This window comes from Ranitomeya imitator, chromosome 1, assembly GCF_032444005.1.
Source record: "Ranitomeya imitator isolate aRanImi1 chromosome 1, aRanImi1.pri, whole genome shotgun sequence".
Classification (NCBI taxonomy): Eukaryota; Metazoa; Chordata; class Amphibia; order Anura; family Dendrobatidae; genus Ranitomeya; species Ranitomeya imitator.
The window spans coordinates 846,005,599-846,025,762 of record NC_091282.1 but is presented as its reverse complement, the minus strand read 5'-3'; the positions used below and the strand labels follow the sequence as shown (position 1 = coordinate 846,025,762).

Genomic DNA, 20,164 nt, shown 5'->3' with positions numbered 1-20,164 from the left:
AAATACAAAACTGGGGGCTAAAAAATAATTTTGAGGGGAAATTTTTTTTTAATTTTTCACGGCTCTGCGTTATAAACTGTAGTGAAATACTTGGGGGCTCAAAGTTCTCACAACACATCTAGATAAGTTCCTTGGGGGGTCTAGTTTCCAATATGGGGTCACTTGTGGGGGGTTTCTACTGTTTAGGTACATTAGGGGCTCTGCAAACACAACGTGACGCCTGCAGACCATTCCATCTAAGTCTGTATTCCAAATGGCACTCCTTCCCTTCCGAGCCCTCCCATGCGCCCAAACGCTGGTTCTCCCCCACATATAGGGTATCAGCGCACTCAGGACAAATTGCACAACAACTTTTGGGGTCCAATTTCTCCTGTTACCCTCAGGAAAATATAAAACTGGGGGCTAAAAAATTATTTTTGTGGGAAAAAATTTTTGTTTTATTTTTATGGCTCTGCATTATAAACTTCTGTGAAGCACTTAGTGGGTCAAAGTGCTCACCACACCTCTAGATAAGTTCCTTAGGGGGTCTACTTTCCAAAATGGTGTCACTTGTGGGGGGTTTTAATGTTTAGGCACATCAGTGGCTCTTCAAACGCAACATGGCGTCCCATTTCAATTCCTGTCAATTTTGCATTGAAAGGTCAAACGGCGCTCCTTCCCTTCCGAGCTCTCCCATGCGCCCAAACAATGGTTTACCCCCACATATGGGGTATCAGAGTACTCAGGACAAATTGTGCCACAACTTTTGTGGTCCAATTTCTTCTCTTACCATTGAAAAAATAAAAAATTGGGGGCGAAAAGATAATTTTTGTGAAAAAAAATGATTTTTTATTTTTACAGTTCTGCATTATAAACTTCTGTGAAGCACTTGGTGGGTCAAAGTGCTCACCACACCTCTAGATAAGTTCCTTAGGGGGTCTACTTTCCAAAATGGTGTCACTTGTGGGGGGTTTCAATGTTTAGGCACATCAGTGGCTCTCCAAACGCAACATGGCGTCCCATCTCAATTCCAGTCAATTTTGCATTGAAAAGTCATATGGCGCTCCTTCCCTTCCGAGCTCTGCCATGCGCCCAAACTGTGGTTAACCCCCACATATGGGGTATCAGCGTACTCAGGACAAATTGTACAACAACGTTTGGGGTCCATTTTCTCCTGTAACCCTTGGTAAAATAAAACAAATTGGAGCTGAAGTAAATTTTTTGTGAAAAAAGTTAAATGTTAATTTTTATTTAAACATTCCAAAAATTCCTGTGAAGCACCTGAAGGGTTAATAAACTTCTTGAATGTGGTTTTGAGAACCTTGAGGGGTGCAGTTTTTAGAATGGTGTCACACTTGGGTATTTTCTATCATATAGACCCCTCAAAATGACTTCAAATGAGATGTGGTCCCTAAAATAAAATGGTGTTGTAAAAATGAGAAATTGCTGGTCAAATTTAACCCTTATAACTCCCTAACAAAAAAAAATTTTGGTTCCAAAATTGTGCTGATGTAAAGTAGACATGTGGGAAATGTTACTTATTAAGTATTTTGTGTGACATATCTCTGTGATTTAATTGCATAAAAATTCAAAGTTGGAAAATTGCGAAATTTTCAAAATTTTCGCCAAATTTCCGTTTTTTTTCACAAATAAACGCAGGTAATGTCAAAGAAATTTTATCACTATCATGAAGTACAATATGTCACGAGAAAACAATGTCAGAATCACCGGGATCCGTTGAAGCGTTCCAGAGTTATAACCTCATAAAGGGACAGTGGTCAGAATTGTAAAAATTGGCCCGGTCCATAACGTGCAAACCACCTTTGGGGGTAAAGGGGTTAAGCCAGGTTAATAATGGAGAGGCGTCAATTATGACACCTCTCCATTTTTAACTCAATAGTATGAAATGGTTAAAAAACACACACACATTATTACAAGTATTTAAATGAAATAAATACACAGGTTTTTGTAATATTTGATTATACTGGTAATCCACCTGAAGACCCTCGTTCTGTAAAAAAGGTAAAATAAAAAAACAACAATATCCCATACCTTCCGTCGTTCTGTCACATCCCACGATGTAAAGCAAAGCAGTCATCAAAGCAAAAGGTGGCTACTTTGAAGAACCTAGAATATAGGACATAATTTCAGTTGTTTCACATTTTTTTGTTAAGTATATAATGCCACATGTGTTGATTCATAGTTTTGATGCCTTCAGTGTGAATGTACAATTTTCATAGTCATGAAAATACAGAAAAATCTTGAAATGAGAAGGTGTGTCCAAACTTTTGGTCTGTACTATATATATATATATTATATATATATATATACACAGTGGGGCAAAAAAATATTTAGTCAGTCAGCAATAGTGCAAGTTCCACCACTTAAAAAGATGAGAGGCGTCTGTAATTTACATCATAGGTAGACCTCAACTATGGGAGACAAACTGAGAAAAAAAAATCCAGAAAATCACAGTGTTTTTTTAACATTTTATTTGCATATTATGGTGGAAAATAAGTAACATAGTAACATAGTAACATAGTTAGTAAGGCCGAAAAAAGACATTTGTCCATCCAGTTCAGCCTATATTCCATTATAATAAATACCCAGATCTACGTCCTTCTACAGAACCTAATAATTGTATGATACAATATTGTTCTGCTCCAGGAAGACATCCAGGCCTCTCTTGAACCCCTCGACTGAGTTCGCCATCACCACCTCCTCAGGCAAGCAATTCCAGATTCTCACTGCCCTAACAGTAAAGAATCCTCTTCTATGTTGGTGGAAAAACCTTCTCTCCTCCAGACGCAAAGAATGCCCCCTTGTGCCCGTCACCTTCCTTGGTATAAACAGATCCTCAGCGAGATATTTGTATTGTCCCCTTATATACTTATACATGGTTATTAGATCGCCCCTCAGTCGTCTTTTTTCTAGACTAAATAATCCTAATTTCGCTAATCTATCTGGGTATTGTAGTTCTCCCATCCCCTTTATTAATTTTGTTGCCCTCCTTTGTACTCTCTCTAGTTCCATTATATCCTTCCTGAGCACCGGTGCCCAAAACTGGACACAGTACTCCATGTGCGGTCTAACTAGGGATTTGTACAGAGGCAGTATAATGCTCTCATCATGTGTATCCAGACCTCTTTTAATGCACCCCATGATCCTGTTTGCCTTGGCAGCTGCTGCCTGGCACTGGCTGCTCCAGGTAAGTTTATCATTAACTAGGATCCCCAAGTCCTTCTCCCTGTCAGATTTACCCAGTGGTTTCCCGTTCAGTGTGTAATGGTGATATTGATTCCCTCTTCCCATGTGTATAACCTTACATTTATCATTGTTAAACCTCATCTGCCACCTTTCAGCCCAAGTTTCCAACTTATCCAGATCCATCTGTAGCAGAATACTATCTTCTCTTGTATTAACTGCTTTACATAGTTTTGTATCATCTGCAAATATCGATATTTTACTGTGTAAACCTTCTACCAGATCATTAATGAATATGTTGAAGAGAACAGGTCCCAATACTGACCCCTGCGGTACCCCACTGGTCACAGCGACCCAGTTAGAGACTATACCATTTATAACCACCCTCTGCTTTCTATCACTAAGCCAGTTACTAACCCATTTACACACATTTTCCCCCAGACCAAGCATTCTCATTTTGTGTACCAACCTCTTGTGCGGCACGGTATCAAACGCTTTGGAAAAATCGAGATATACCATGTCCAATGACTCACCGTGGTCCAGCCTATAGCTTACCTCTTCATAAAAACTGATTAGATTGGTTTGACAGGAGCGATTTCTCATAAACCCATGCTGATATGGAGTTAAACAGTTATTCTCATTGAGATAATCCAGAATAACATCCCTCAGAAACCCTTCAAATATTTTACCAACAATAGAGGTTAGACTTACTGGCCTATAATTTCCAGGTTCACTTTTAGAGCCCTTTTTGAATATTGGCACCACATTTGCTATGCGCCAGTCCTGCGGAACAGACCCTGTCGCTATAGAGTCACTAAAAATAAGAAATAATGGTTTATCTATTACATTACTTAGTTCTCTTAGTACTCGTGGGTGTATGCCATCCGGACCCGGAGATTTATCTATTTTAATCTTATTTAGCCGGTTTCGCACCTCTTCTTGGGTTAGATTGGTGACCCTTAATATAGGGTTTTCATTGTTTCTTGGGATTTCACCTAGCATTTCATTTTCCACTGTGAATACCGTGGAGAAGAAGGTGTTTAATATGTTAGCTTTTTCCTCGTCATCTACAACCATTCTTTCCTCACTATTTTTTTAAGGGGCCTACATTTTCAGTTTTTATTCTTTTACTATTGATATAGTTGAAGAACAGTTTGGGATTAGTTTTACTCTCCTTAGCAATGTGCTTCTCTGTTTCCTTTTTGGCAGCTTTAATTAGTTTTTTAGATAAAGTATTTTTCTCCCTATAGTTTTTTAGAGCTTCAATGGTGCCATCCTGCTTTAGTAGTGCAAATGCTTTCTTTTTACTGTTAATTGCCTGTCTTACTTCTTTGTTTAGCCACATTGGGTTTTTCCTATTTCTAGTCCTTTTATTCCCACAAGGTATAAACCGCTTACACTGCCTATTTAGGATGTTCTTAAACATTTCCCATTTATTATCTGTATTCTCATTTCTGAGGATATTGTCCCAGTCTACCAGATTAAGGGCATCTCTAAGCTGTTCAAACTTTGCCTTCCTAAAGTTCAATGTTTTTGTGACTCCCTGACAAGTCCCCCTAGTGAAAGACAGGTGAAACTGCACAATATTGTGGTCGCTATTTCCTAAATGCCCAACCACCTGCAGATTTGTTATTCTGTCAGGTCTATTAGATAGTATTAGGTCTAAAAGTGCTGCTCCTCTGGTTGGATTCTGCACCAATTGTGAAAGATAATTTGTCTTGGTTATTAGCTTAGTTATTGTCAGAAACAAAATTTCATCTCAATACTTTGTAATATATCCTTTGTTGGCAATGACAGAGGTCAAACGTTTTCTGTAAGTCTTCACAAGGTTGCCACACACTGTTGTTGGTATGTTGGCCCATTCCTCCATGCAGATCTCCTCTAGAGCAGTGATATTTTTGGCTTTTCGCTTGGCAACACGGACTTTCAACTCCCTCCAAAGGTTTTCCATAGGGTTGAGATCTGGAGACTGGCTAGGCCACTCCAGGACCTTGAAATGCTTCTTACGAAGCCACTCCTTTGTTGCCCTGGCGGTGTGCTTTGGATCATTGTCATGTTAAAAGACCCAGCTACGTTTCATCTTCAATGCCCTTGCTGATGGAAGGAGGTTTGCACTCAAAATCTCACGATACATGGCCCCATTCATTCTTTCATGTACCCGGATCAGTCTTCCTGGCCCCTTTGCAGAGAAACAGCCCCAAAGCATGATGTTTCCACCACCATCCTTTACAGTAGGTATGGTGTTTGATGGATGCAACTCAGTATTCTTTTTCCTCCAAACACGACAAGTTGTGTTTCTACCAAACAGTTCCAGTTTGGTCTCATCAGACCATAGGACATTCTCCCAAAACTCCTCTGGATCATCCAAATGCTCTCTAGCAAACTTCAGACGGGCCCGGACATGTACTGGCTTAAGCAGTGGGACACGTCTGGCACTGCAGGATCTGAGTCCATGGTGGCGTAGTGTGTTACTTGTGGTAGGCCTTGTTACATTGGTCCCAGCTCTCTGCAGTTCATTCACTAGGTCCCCCCGCGTGGTTCTGGGATTTTTGCTCACTGTTCTTGTGATCATTCTGACCCCACGGGGTGGGATTTTGCGTGGAGCCTCAGATCGAAGGAGATTATCAGTGGTCTTGTATGTCTTCCATTTTCTAATTATTGCTCCCACTGTTGATTTCTTCACTCCAAGCTGGTTCGCTATTGCAGATTCAGTCTTCCCAGCCTGGTGCAGGGCTACAATTTTGTTTCTGGTGTCCATTGACAGCTCTTTGGTCTTCACCATAGTGGAGTTTGGAGTCAGACTGTTTGAGGGTGTGCACAGGTCTCTTTTTATACTGATAACAAGTTTAAACAGGTGCCATTACTACAGGTAATGAGTGGAGGAAAGAGGAGACTCTTAAAGAAGAAGTTACAGGTCTGTGAGAGCCAGAAATCTTGATTGTTTGTTTCTGACCAAATACTTATTTTCCACCATAATATGCAAAAAAAATGATAAAAAAACAGACAATGTGATTTTCTGGATTTTTTTTTCTCAGTTTGTCTCCCATAGTTGAGGTCTACCTATGATGTAAATTACAGACGCCTCTCATCTTATTAAGTGGTGGAACTTGCACTATTGCTGACTGACTAAATACTTTTTTGCCCCACTGTATATATATGTGTGTGTCTCACTGCCATGCGCAAAATACGCTGACCCACCCTGCCTACGGAGTACTTACGGATCACCATTTTTTGAATTTTGTGGCGTATTACGACCGTAAAATACGGACCGTATTTTTTTACGCTGAGTGTGAGGCCGGCCTAATAGAAACATATGCACCACTTCTGGATTTATCACCCACTCCTGGTATTGGCTTACAAATACTGAGGTAAAATACTGACCAAATACTGCTAGTGTGACGGCAGCCTTAAACGTTTACCATCGATTTCTCACTTTTACAACAAAATTTACAAAACCTTTTTCTTATGGACCACCTCACATTTGAAGTGAGTTTGGGGGGTCAATATAACAGAAAATATCCAAAAGTGACATCATTCTAAAAACTGCACCCCTCAAGGTCCGCAAAACCACATTCAAGAAGTTTATTAACCCTTCAGGTGCTTCACAAGAACTAAAGCAATGTTGAAGGAAAAAAAAACTTTTTTTTCATAAAAAATTTACTTTGGAACTAAAGTTTTCACGAGTTTATCAGAAGAAAATAGACCACACAATATGTTGTATGACAATACCCCATATGTGGGGGAAAGCCACTGTTTGAGCGCATGGCAGGGCTCAGGAGGGAGCACCATTTGACTTTTTGAATGCAAAATTGGATGGAATCAATGTCGGGCGCCTTGTCGCGCTTGGAGATCCCCTGATATACCTAAACAGTGTAAACCCCCCAATTTTAACTCCAACCCTAACACAGCCCTAAGCACAACTCTAACCCTAGCTCTAACCCCAACCCGAATGGAAAAAATGAAAATAAATATTTTTTTATTTTTACCTAAGGGGGTGATAAATGGGGGTTTATTTACTATTTTTTTTACTTTAATCACTGTGATAGGGTCTATCACAGTGATCCAAATGAACCAGTATGAGAAATTTCCTATTTTTGCCAGGTGCCAGTCGACAGATCTTCTTCTTCCCGGAAGAAGATGTCGAGGGCCAGGGCACATCACAGGGAGATGCAGGAGATGCCAGTGGGGTGCGGGGGACCCAATTTCTCTGTTCTCTGATGTGCTTGATCATATCAGAAAAGAGAGAAATAAAAAGGAAATCTGACTTTTTTCTGCAGTCACTGTTATTCTGTGAATAACAGTGATCACAACACTGGGGACGGCAAAAAACGGCACAAAACCCCAGTAGCTGAGAACCTGGAGAATTTCTGATGCTGGGAGCATTATAACATTATTTCTTAGTGACGTTAAAAAGCGGCACTGCGGAATGGAATAAGTACCCTTAACTGCCGCAATTAAAAGGTGTATCGGCGGTCGTTAAAGGGTTAAGATACATTTAGCAAATATGCCTCAATTTCACTATTACTTATATATCTATATACAGTGTATCCGTAAAGTCATGGTGCACTTTTGATCAGTCACTGGAAAGCAACAAAAAACAATGGAAATGTGAAATCTGCCCCAAATAAAAGAAAAACTCTCCCAGTTTTATACCTATTCAGTGCAGTTCGATGTGGGCTCCATTTGCTGCCCTACACACATCGAAACGATAGTACAGTATAAGCTTGTGGTTGCATGATGTAACAGAACTGGCAGTGTATTAATCAGAGTTCAGTTTATCAGGGGTTAATCTGACTGGGGGCTCAGCAACAGCTTACATTTTTTCCTCTTTTTGTGGTTTTTGAGGTTAGAGTAGGACTGGCAAGTGTGGGGGCCGTTGACGTGGATTGCCAGCTTACGTATTGTGGCCATAATATTAACTAATAACTTACATATTTTGATATGTTTTTGTGCACTTTTTTTTTAACTTTTTGAGGTGCAGTTGTGCCCAGATGGCTTTGTGGACTGTGGCCTCTGTTCACATGGGACGCATTACAGTTAGCACTGGTCAGCCCACCGCAGGGCGTTATTAATAGGCTATGATCCAGGTGCTTTGCATTCTTTGTGTGAACACTGCTGTCGATTATTTGTTTGCACTGGTGTGCCAAACGGCCAATCCCTGATTGTAGGCTGGCTGTCTCATTGGTATTACTGCACCTGTGTAGTTGCCATCTTTTCTTGGGCCCACTGCACCATGATAGTGCATTTGATTCAAGGCCTAGACAGGTAAGCACATTTGCCTGTTTTTGTATTTTTTCTAGAATAGTGGAGGTTTTTCCTATTTTTCCTCCTTTTATGGTTTAAGCTTAAAGGAATTTGTGTTGTTTGATTGGTTCTTGTTATCTCTCCTCATGAACAGGTCTGATAGGATTGGGCCAGAGAAAGGGCTGTAAAAGTGCACCATGACTTTACAGACAGACTGTATATAAAAGTGCGTGTGTGTGTGTCTGTGTGTGTGTCGGCAACCAATTACTAAGCATCTTTCGAGAAGCTGAGCTGTGATTGGTTGCTATGAGCAACAGTTATCCTTGTAGACAATTGTGGTAACTGAGCCCTATTATTCTTATCATTTCTATGGTGTTACCATCCTTCTGTAAAGCTGGAAATAACAATTTATTACTGTGCTGACACAGACCACCCTCTGCCACAGACTGCAGGGGGAGCGCAGTATCACACATGATAGGATTAGATACACAGCTCAGCAGACCGTTTCGCACAGGACTGGAGTAGATACACAGCTCAGCAGTCAGTAACACAGGATAGGATTAGATACACGGCTCAGCACACAATATCACACAGGAGAGGATTAGATACACAGCTCAGCAAACAGTAACACACAGGATAGGATTAGATACACAACCCAGTATCACGCAGGATAGGATTAGATACACAGCTCAGCAAACAGTATCACACAGGATAGGATTAGATACACAGCTCAGCAGACAGTATCACACTAGACAGGATTAGATACACGGCTCAGCAGACTGTATCACACAGGATAGTATTAGAAACACAGATCAGCAGACTGTATCACACAGGATAGGATTTGATACATGGCTCAGCACACAATATCACACAGGAGAGGATTAGATACACAGCTCAGCAGACAGCATCACACAGGATAGGATTAGATACGCGGCTCAGCAAACAGTTTCACACAGGAGAGGATTAGATACACGGCTCAGCAGACAGCATCACACAGGATAGGATTAGATACACAGTTTAGCAGGCAGTAACACACAGGATAGGATTAGATACACGGCTCAGCAGACAGTATCACACAGGATAGGATTAGATACACAGCACAGCAGACAGTATCACACAGGACAGAATTACATACACAGCTCAGCAGATGGTATCACACGGGATAGGATTAGATACACAGCACAGCAAGAGGATGTGCCAAAGGACAGGACCTTTTCATTCCAAATATTCCACTCCTTCCATCTGATTTGCCTTTTGATTTTAAACACCACCAGTTTCCACTTTGACTGGCTTTTGCAATGTCCATTAACAATGCTCAGGGATAGTCCTTGAAAATAGTAGGGATCGATTTGCAATCTCCATGCTTTTCTCATGGTCAACTTTACATGGCTTGTTAAAGAGTTGGAACTGCCAAAAGCCTGTTCATCTTTGCACCAGAAGGAAAAACCAAAAATGTTGTTTATCAAAAGGCTCTTGATTGAGTTGAAAATAAAATACTTTGAATATTTAGGTAATCATTTAGTTAATTTGTGTTGCAAATCTGTAGTGTTGCATATATGATGTGAAACTTTTTTTATGTGCAATATAATTATTATAATTTGTTATAACCACAGTTAGTTACTATGCCCGGGCAACGCCGGGCTCTTTAGCTAGTATATATTACTAGATGGTGGCCCGATTCTAACACATCGGGTATTCTAGAATATGTATTTATGTATGTATATAGCAGCCACATAGTATATAGCACAGGCCACGTAGTATATAGGAGCCATGTAGTATATAGCAGACAAATACTACGTGGCCTGTTCTATATACTATGTGGCAGCTATAAACATACATATTGTAGAATACCCAATGCGTTAATACAGGCTACGAAACATATAACAGTGGCCACGCAGTATATAACACAGCCACGTACTATATAACACAGCCCACGCAGTATATAGCAGCCACGCAGTATATAACACAGGGGACGTAGTATATAACACAGGCCACGCAATATATAACACTGGCCACGTAATATATAGCACAGCCCACGCAGTATATAGCAGCCACGTAGTATATAACACTGCCCACGCAGTATATAGCAGCCACGTAGTATATAACACTGCCCACACAGTATATAACAGTGGCCACGTAGTATATAGCACGCAGTATAGAACATAGCCCACGTAGTATATAGCACAGCCACGTAGTATATAACACAGCCCACATAGTATATAACACTGCCCACATAGTATATAACACTGCCTATGTAGTATATAGCAGCCACGCGGTATATAACAGCCCACGTAGTCAGGGCCGCCATCAGGGCACTACAGCCGTGACTGGCGTATGGGGCCCGGTGAGCAGAGGGGGCCCGCATCGGGCCTGCTCACCGGGCCCCTACCGGCAGCCGCAGGCTGAACCGGGCCCTTAGCGGCGGCCGGCGCTACAGCTGTACGCTATTGACGTGCGGGCCCGAACCCGCACGTCAATAGTTAACAGCCGCCAGCCGCAGCGTGCAGGTAAGGAGCGCGGCAGGTAAGTAGAACTTTTCTGTTTTTTTGACAGCTGCGTTGCGGGGGGCCAGGGCAGTAAAGCTGGACACAGGGTGGGGGCCGGGGGCAGTAAAGCTGGACACAGGGTGGGGGCCGGGGGGGCAGTAAAGCTGGACACAGGGTGGGGGCCCGGGGGCAGTAAAGCTGGACACAGGGTGGGGGCCGGGGGGCAGTAAAGCTTGACACAGGGTGGGGGCCCGGGGGCAGTAAAGCTGGACACAGGGTGGGGGCCGGGGGGCAGTAAAGCTGGACACAGGGTGGGGGCCGGGGGGCAGTAAAGCTGGACACAGGGTGGGGGCCCGGGGGCAGTAAAGCTGGACACAGGGTGGGGGCCCGGGGGCAGTAAAGCTGGACACAGGGTGGGGGCCGGGGGGCAGTAAAGCTGGACACAGGGTGGGGGCCGGGGGGCAGTAAAGCTGGACACAGGGTGGGGGCCCAGGGCAGTAAAGCTGGATACAGGGTGGGGGCCGGGGGGCAGTAAAGCTGGACACAGGGTGGGGGCCGGGGGGCAGTAAAGCTGGACACAGGGTGGGGGCCCGGGGGCAGTAAAGCTGGACACAGGGTGGGGGCCGGGGGGCAGTAAGGCTGGACACAGGGTGGGGGCCCGGGGGCAGTAAAGCTGGACACAGGGTGGGGGCCGGGGGGCAGTAAAGTTGGACACAGGGTGGGGGCCCACCAGGGCAGTAAAGCTGGACACAGGGTGGGGGCCGGGGGGCAGTAAAGCTGGACACAGGGTGGGGGCTGGGGGGCAGTAAAGCTGGACACAGGGTGGGGGCCCAGGGCAGTAAAGCTGGATACAGGGTGGGGGCCGGGGGGCAGTAAAGCTGGACACAGGGTGGGGGCCCGGGGGCAGTAAAGCTGGACACAGGGTGGGGGCCCGGGGGCAGTAAAGCTGGACACAGGGTGGGGGCCGGGGGGCAGTAAAGCTGGACATGGGGGGGCAGAGTGCTGGGCAGAGTGCTGGACAGAGATGGGGCAGAGTGCTGGACAGAGATGGGGCAGAGTGCTGGACAGAGATGGGGCAGAGTGCTGGACAGAGATGGGGCAGAGTGCTGGGCAGAGATGGGGCAGAGTGCTGGGCAGAGATGGGGCAGAGTGCTGGGCAGAGATGGGGCAGAGTGCTGGGCAGAGATGGGGCAGAGTGCTGGGCAGAGATGGGGCAGAGTGCTGGGCAGAGATAGGGCAGAGATGGGGCAGAGTGCTGGGCAGAGATGGGGCAGAGATGGGGCAGAGTGCTGGACAGAGATGGGGCAGAGTGCTGGACAGAGATGGGGCAGAGTGCTGGACAGAGATGGGGCAGAGTGCTGGACAGAGATGGGGCAGAGTGCAGGACAGAGATGGGGCAGAGTGCTGGACAGAGATGGGGCAGAGTGCTGGACAGAGATGAGGTAGGATTGGAAACAGATGGGGCAGAGTGCTGGACACAGATGGGGCAGAGTGCAGGACAGAGATGGGGCAGAGTGCTGGACGGAGATGGGGCAGAGTGCTGGACAGAGATGAGGCAGGATTGGAAATAGATGGGGCAGAGTGCTGGACACAGATGGGGTAGGATTGCACACAGACTGGGCAGAGTGCTGGACACAGATGGGGCAGGATTGGACACAGATGGGGCAGGATTGGACACAGATGGGGCAGGATTGGAAACAGATGGGGCAGGATTGGAAACAGATGGGGCAGGATTGGAAACAGATGGGGCAGAATGGAGACAGATGGGGCAGGATGGATACGATGGAGACAGATGGGGCAGGATGGGGAGATCATATGGGGCAGAATGGATACCCATGAGGGCAGGATGGGAGAACATATGGCTGGAGCCTGGAATGAGACACACGGGGGCTAGGATGGCGAATATTACCATAGGGGCTAATTAAGGGATATTATTATTGCAGTGATGTATTTATTTTATTTTTTGAGTATACTGTTTTAAATGGGGGGAGGTCCTGGTACTGTGTAGAGTGATACTATGTTGCCTTCTTCATGTGGTGTAATGTAGAAGTTAGGAAAATTAAGTAATGTGTTCTACAAGCGGAACTCGAGATAACTGTTTTATTTCCTGCAGAGACGAGTCCTGGCTGAATGAAGTGATGGCGGTCTGTGCTGGATGAAAGATGAAGGACTTCACCTAGAGACGTCACTGGTGAGTGTTACCTATACACTGACACTATACACTGTATACTATATACAGAGGTCCTGTGTACAATGTCACCAGTGATCACTCTATTACCTATACATTATATACAGAGCTCCTGTGTATAATGTCACCGGTGATCACTGTATTACCTGTACACAGACACTGCATACTAATTACAGATCTCCTGTGTATAATGGCACTGCTGGTGATAGTATTGTGGTTTTTTTAAATTACTGATCAGTATTGTAGTATTCAGTCATTTGTGGTTATATGCGATCTGGTCATGGTGTAGCGGTATTTGTTCCTTGTATTTTATATTATTCGATCACTGTGGTGGTAATATGTCATCTGGTCATAGTGCGGTGGTATTTGTTCCTTGTATGTAGTATTATAGGTCATTTTAAAAATTGAAAAATAAATAAAAATATACCTAAATTGTATTGCATATTTTAACAAATATTTAGTAGGTTACAGTAGAGTAGGGCCCGGCCAAAAGTGTTTACCGTGTTATGGTGGCGGCTTAAAAAATCTTTTGGCCAAAACAAAAGCTGCCGGCTATATGTGTGATCTGGTGATGGGAACTGTCAATGTGTGATGGGTGAGAAGTGGAGATTTTCCAAGAGAGAGCGGTGGGACTGTGGACAGTTCGAGGGGTGGAGCCTGGAAGCGGGGCTGGGGTGAAGCCTGGGCGGAGTTTCAAGGGGGCCCCGAAAATGTTGCCAGTATGGGGCCCCGAAATTTCTAGTGGCAGCCCTGCACATAGTATACAGCAGTGTGGGCACCATATTCCTGTTAAAAAATAATTAAAATAAAAAATAGTTATATACTTACCCCTGGGATCCAGCAAAGCTCCGGTGATTCGCGCACAGCTGCCGCCATCTTCCGTTCACAGGATGCATTGCGAAATTACCCAGATGACTTAGGGGTCTCGCGAGACTGCTAAGTCTTCTGGGTAATTTAACAATGCATCGCCGGAAACGGAAGGTGGCGGCAGGCGCGTGTGGCTCGGCAGACTACGGAGGGTGAGAATAGCAGGTTTTTTGCTTTTTTATTTTTAACATTATATTTTTTTACTATTGATGTCGCATAGGCAGCATCAATAGTAAAAAGTTGGAGACACACAGGGTTAATAGCAGCGGTTACGGAGTGCGTTACCCGTGGCATAACGCGGTCCGTTAACACCGGCATTAAACCTGTGTGAGCGGTGAATGGAGGGGAGTATGCAGGCGCCGGGCACTGTCTGCGGGGAGGAAGGAGCGGCCATTTTCTTAGCTTGGATTTCAGCGACTTGAATATCCATGACAGACAGACAGGACAGACGGAAGTGACCCTTAGACAATTATATAGTAGAAGTTTGGACACAACCGTTTGTGCACTGGTTTTCCTTGTTCTTTTTGGAATGTGCACCAGTTTCAGGCTGAAGGCACCATATCTATGAAGGTATATAGAAACAAATAGTCAAGACATACAAGTGAATCACATAGGAATATGTATTAAAGGCAAGAATTCTGGCTCTCGCATACCTGTTAGTTTTTTCTTTAAGAAGCCCTCCTACTCTGCACTCATTGCCTCTATTAATTGCACCTGTTTGAACTTGTTACCTGTATAAAAAAATACCTGTCCACACACTCAATCAAAAACAATCCAAACTCGCCACCATGCCAAGACCAAAAAGCTGTCTGAGGACACCATGGACAAAATTGTAGACCTGCACAAGGCTGGGATGGGCTACACGATAATAAGCAAACAGCTTGGTGAGAAGACAACTGCTGTCACAATTATTAACAAACTAGCTGAAGAGCCCGGCGTTGCCTGGGCATAGTAAATATCTGTGGTTAGTTATAGCACCTCACTTCTCTTATTTTCCCATCACATCTTTCATTTTCCCTCTCACATCTCTCATTTTCTCCCTCACACCTCTCATTTTCCCCCTCACTTCTCTCATTCCCCCTAACACTTGTCATTTCGACCTCACATCTGTCATTTTCCGATCACTCCACTATTTTCCCTCACTCCTCTCATTTTGCACTCACACCTTTTCATTTTCACCTCACACCTCTCATTTTCACCTCAGTATATACGTTTGTCATCTCCCTTATATATAGTATACACCTGTATGTCATCTCCTGTATATAGTATATACCTGTATGTTATCTCCCCTGTATATAGTATATACCTGCTGTGTCTCATCTCCCCTGTATATATATCTGTGTCATCTCCTCCTATATATAGTATATACCTGTATGTCATCTCCTCCTGGATATAGTACATACCTGTCATCTCCCCTGTATATAGTATATATCTGTGTGTCATCTCCTCCTGTATATAGTATATACCTGTATGTCATCTCCTCCAATATATAGAGCATATACCTGTATGTCATCTCCTCCTGCATATAGTATATACCTGTAGGTCATCTGCTCCTGTATATAGTATATACCTGTGTGTCATCTCCTCCTGTATATAGTATATACTTGTATGTCATCTCCCCTGTATATAGTATGTACCTGTATGTCATCTCCTCCTCTATATAGTATATACCGGTGTGTCATCTCTCCTGTATATAGTATATACCTGTGTGTTATCTCCCCTGTACATAGTATATATCTGTATGTCATCTCCTCCTGTATTAGACCTCGTTCACACGTTACTTGGTCAGTATTTTTACCTCAGTATTTGTAAGCTAAATTGGCAGCCTGACAAATCCTCAGCCAACAGGAAGCCCTCCCCCTGGCAGAATATATTAGCTCACACATACACATAATAGACAGGTCATGTGACTGACAGCTGCCGTATTTCCTATATGGTACATTTGTTGCTCTTGCAGTTTGTCTGCTTATTAATCAGAATTTTATTTTTGAAGGATAATACCAGACTTGTGTGTGTTTTAGGTCGAGTTTCGTGTGTCAAGTTGTGTGCGTTGAGTTGCGTGTGGCGACATGCATATAGTGACTTTTGTGAGATGAGTTTTGTGTGGCTACATGCGTGTAGCAACTTTTTGTGTGTCGAGTTGCATGTGACAGGTTAGTGTAGCAAGTTGTGTGCAGCAAGTTTTACGCATGGTGAGTTTTGTGCGTGGCGAGTTTTATGTGTGGTGTTGTGAATTCTGTGGCCAAGCTCACTCCTGTGGTCGTGAGTGGTACTTCGGCTGGTTCTGTCTATGAGCTTCCTTTGGTGGATGAGAGTGGTACTGCGGCTTCTGAGTTTCCTTCCTCAGGTGATGAGGTTAAGTCGTTAGGTGCTGCTCTATTTAACTCCACCTAGTGCTTTGATCCTGGCCTCCAGTCAATGTTCTAGTATTGGTCTTGCTTTCTCCTGGATCGTTCCTGTGGCCTGTCTATCCTGCATAAGCTAAGTTTTGCTTGTGTTATTTTTTGTTTGCTATTTTTTCTGTCCAGCTTGCTATATTGGTTTTTCTTGCTTGCTGGAAGCTCTGGGACGCAGAGGGAGCACCTCCGTACCGTTAGTCGGTGCGGAAGGTCTTTTTGCCCCTCTGCGTGGTTGTTTGTAGGGTTTTGTGTTGACCGCAAAGCAATCTTTCCTATCTTCGGTCTGTTCAGTAAGTTGGGCCTCACTTTGCTAAATCTATTTCATCTCTGCGTTTGTATTTTCATCTCAACTCACGGTCATTATATGTGGGGAGCTGCCTTTTCCTTTGGGGTATTTCTCTGAGGCAAGGTAGGCTTATTTTTCTTTCTTAGGGCTAGCTGGTTTCTTAGGCTGTGCTCGAGGCGCATAGGACTGGTCAGGAGCGCTCCACGGCTACCTCCAGTGTGGTTGGATAGGATTAGGGATTGCGGTCAGCAGAGTTCCCACGTCTCAGAGCTCGTCCTATGTTTTTGGTAATTGTCAGGTCACTTTGTGTGCTCTGAACTTCAAGGTCCATTGTGGTTCTGAATCACCTGTTCATAACAGTACTGGAGGCCCAAAGTACTAATGCTTCTCAATAGAGGGAAAAGAGAAGTTCTGAGACCATTTTTTTTTCTTTGCACTGTGTTCTGTCTTTCTTTTCCCCTTTACATCAGGGTGGTTCAGAACACAGGTGTGGACATGGACATTCAGGGTCTGTTCTCTTTGATGGATAATCTCGCTATAAATGTACAGAATATTCAAGATTTAGTGGTTCAGAATCCTATGTTAGAACCTAAAATTCCTATTCCTGAGTTATTTTCTGGAGATAGAGCTAAGTTTTTGAATTTTAAAAATAATTGTAAACTATTTCTGGCTTTGAAACCCCGCTCCTCTGGTGACCCAGTTCAACAAGTTAAGATCATTATTTCTTTATTACGTGGCGACCCTCAAGACTGGGCATTTTCCCTTGCGCCAGGAGATCCTGCATTATGTAATATTGATGCGTTTTTTCTGGCGCTCGGATTGCTGTACGATGAACCTAATTCAGTGGATCAGGCAGAGAAAAATTTGCTGGCTCTGTGTCAGGGTCAGGATGAGATAGAGATTTATTGTCAGAAGTTTAGAAAGTGGTCCGTGCTCACTCAATGGAATGAATGTGCGCTGGCAGCTATTTTCAGAAAGGGTCTCTCTGAAGCCCTTAAGGATGTCATGGTGGGATTTCCTATGCCTGCTGGTCTGAATGAGTCTATGTCTTTGGCCATTCAGATCGGTCGACGCTTGCGTGAGCGTAAATCTGTGCACCATTTGGCGGTATTATCTGAGCATAAACCTGAGCCTATGCAGTGCGATAGGACTTTGACCAGAGCTGAAAGGCAAGAACACAGATGTCAGAATGGGCTGTGTTTCTACTGTGGTGATTCCACTCATGCTATCTCCGATTGTCCTAAGCGCACTAAGCGATTCGCTAGGTCTGTCACCATTGGTACGGTACAGTCGAAATTTCTTTTGTCCGTTACTTTGATCTGCTCTTTGTCTTCCTATTCTGTCATGGCATTTGTGGATTCAGGCGCTGCCCTGAATTTGATGGACTTGGAGTTTGCTAGGCGCTGTGGGTTTGTCTTGGAGCCCTTGCAGTGTCCTATTCCATTGAGAGGAATTGATGCTACGCCTTTGGCCAAGAATAAGCCTCAGTATTGGACCCAGCTGACCATGTGCATGGCTCCTGCGCACCAGGAGGATATTCGCTTTCTGGTGTTGCATAATCTACATGATGTGGTCGTGTTGGGGTTGCCATGGCTACAAGTCCATAACCCAGTATTAGATTGGAAATCAATGTCTGTGTCCAGCTGGGGTTGTCAGGGGGTACATGGTGATGTTCCATTTCTGTCTATTTCATCATCCACCCCTTCTGAGCTCCCAGAGTTCTTGTCTGATTACCGGGATGTATTCGATGAGCCCAAGTCCAATGCCCTACCTCCGCATAGGGATTGTGATTGTGCTATCGATTTGATTCCTGGTAGTAAGTTTCCTAAGGGTCGACTGTTTAATTTATCTGTACCTGAGCACGCCGCTATGCGGAGTTACGTGAAGGAGTCTTTGGAGAAGGGTCATATTCGCCCGTCATCGTCGCCATTGGGAGCGGGGTTCTTTTTTGTGGCCAAGAAGGATGGTTCACTGAGACCTTGTATTGATTACCGCCTTCTAAATAAAATTACGGTCAAATTTCAGTACCCCTTGCCGCTGCTGTCTGATTTGTTTGCTCGGATTAAGGGGGCTAGTTGGTTCACCAAGATAGATCTTCGTGGTGCATATAATCTTGTGCGTATTAAACGGGGCGATGAATGGAAAACAGCATTTAATACGCCCGAAGGCCATTTTGAGTACCTGGTTATGCCATTCGGGCTTTCTAATGCTCTATCAGTGTTTCAGTCCTTTATACATGACATCTTCCGAGAGTACCTGGATAAATTCCTGATTGTATACTTGGATGATATTTTGGTCTTCTCGGATGATTGGGAGTCTCATGTGAAGCAGGTCAGAATGGTGTTCCAGGTCCTGCGTGCTAATTCTTTGTTTGTGAAGGGGTCAAAGTGTCTCTTTGGTGTTCAGAAGGTTTCATTTTTGGGGTTCATTTTTTCTCCTTCTACTATCGAGATGGACCCTGTTAAAGTTCAGGCCATTTATGATTGGACTCAGCCAACATCTCTGAAGAGTCTGCAGAAGTTCCTGGGCTTTGCTAATTTTTATCGTCGCTTCATCAATAATTTTTCTAGTATTGCTAAACCGTTGACTGATTTAACCAAGAAGGGTGCTGATGTGGTCAATTGGTCTTCTGCTGCTGTGGAAGCTTTTCAGGAGTTGAAGCGTCGTTTTTCTTCTGCCCCTGTGCTGTGCCAACCAGATGTTTCACTTCCATTCCAGGTCGAGGTTGATGCTTCTGAAATTGGAGCAGGGGTTGTTTTGTCGCAGAGAAGTTCTGATTGCTTGGTGATGAAACCATGCGCCTTCTTTTCCAGGAAATTTTCGCCTGCTGAGCGAAATTATGATGTTGGCAATCGAGAGTTGCTAGCCATGAAGTGGGCATTCGAGGAGTGGCGTCATTGGCTTGAAGGAGCTAAGCATCGCGTGGTGGTCTTGACTGATCACAAGAACTTGACTTATCTCGAGTCTGCCAAACGGTTGAATCCTAGACAGGCTCGTTGGTCGCTGTTTTCTCCCGTTTTGACGTTGTGGTTTCGTACCTTCCGGGCTCTAAAAATGTGAAGGCGGATGCCCTGTCTAGGAGTTTTGTGCCCGATTCTCCGGGTTTGCCTGAGCCGGTGGGTATTCTCAAAGAGGGGGTAATTTTGTCTGCCATCTCCCCTGATTTGCGGCGGGTGCTGCAAAAATTTCAGGCTAATAGACCTGACCGTTGCCCAGCGGAGAAACTGTTTGTCCCTGATAAATGGATGAGTAGAGTTATCTCTGAGGTTCATTGTTCGGTGTTGGCTGGTCATCCTGGAATCTTTGGTACCAGAGATTTAGTGGCTAGATCCTTTTGGTGGCCATCTCTGTCGCGGGATGTGCGTTCTTTTGTGCAGTCCTGTGGGATTTGTGCTCGGGCTAAGCCCTGCTGTTCTCGTGCCAGTGGGTTGCTTTTGCCCTTGCCGGTCCCGAAGAGGCCTTGGACACATATCTCTATGGATATTATTTCGGATCTCCCCGTCTCTCAAAG

The 20,164-nt window shown here is 44.4% G+C and overlaps 1 long non-coding RNA gene across 1 annotated transcript in view; it reads right to left on the bottom strand.

Moving 5' to 3' along the window:
- The window catches only part of LOC138651102 (uncharacterized), a 59,829-nt gene that overhangs the window by 9,478 nt on the left and 30,187 nt on the right, over window positions 1-20,164 (bottom strand). Inside the window, exon 2 of the long non-coding RNA XR_011315435.1 lies at window positions 2,032-2,106. This is a non-coding gene — a long non-coding RNA (uncharacterized lncRNA). The remainder of the gene's footprint in view (window positions 1-2,031; window positions 2,107-20,164) is intronic.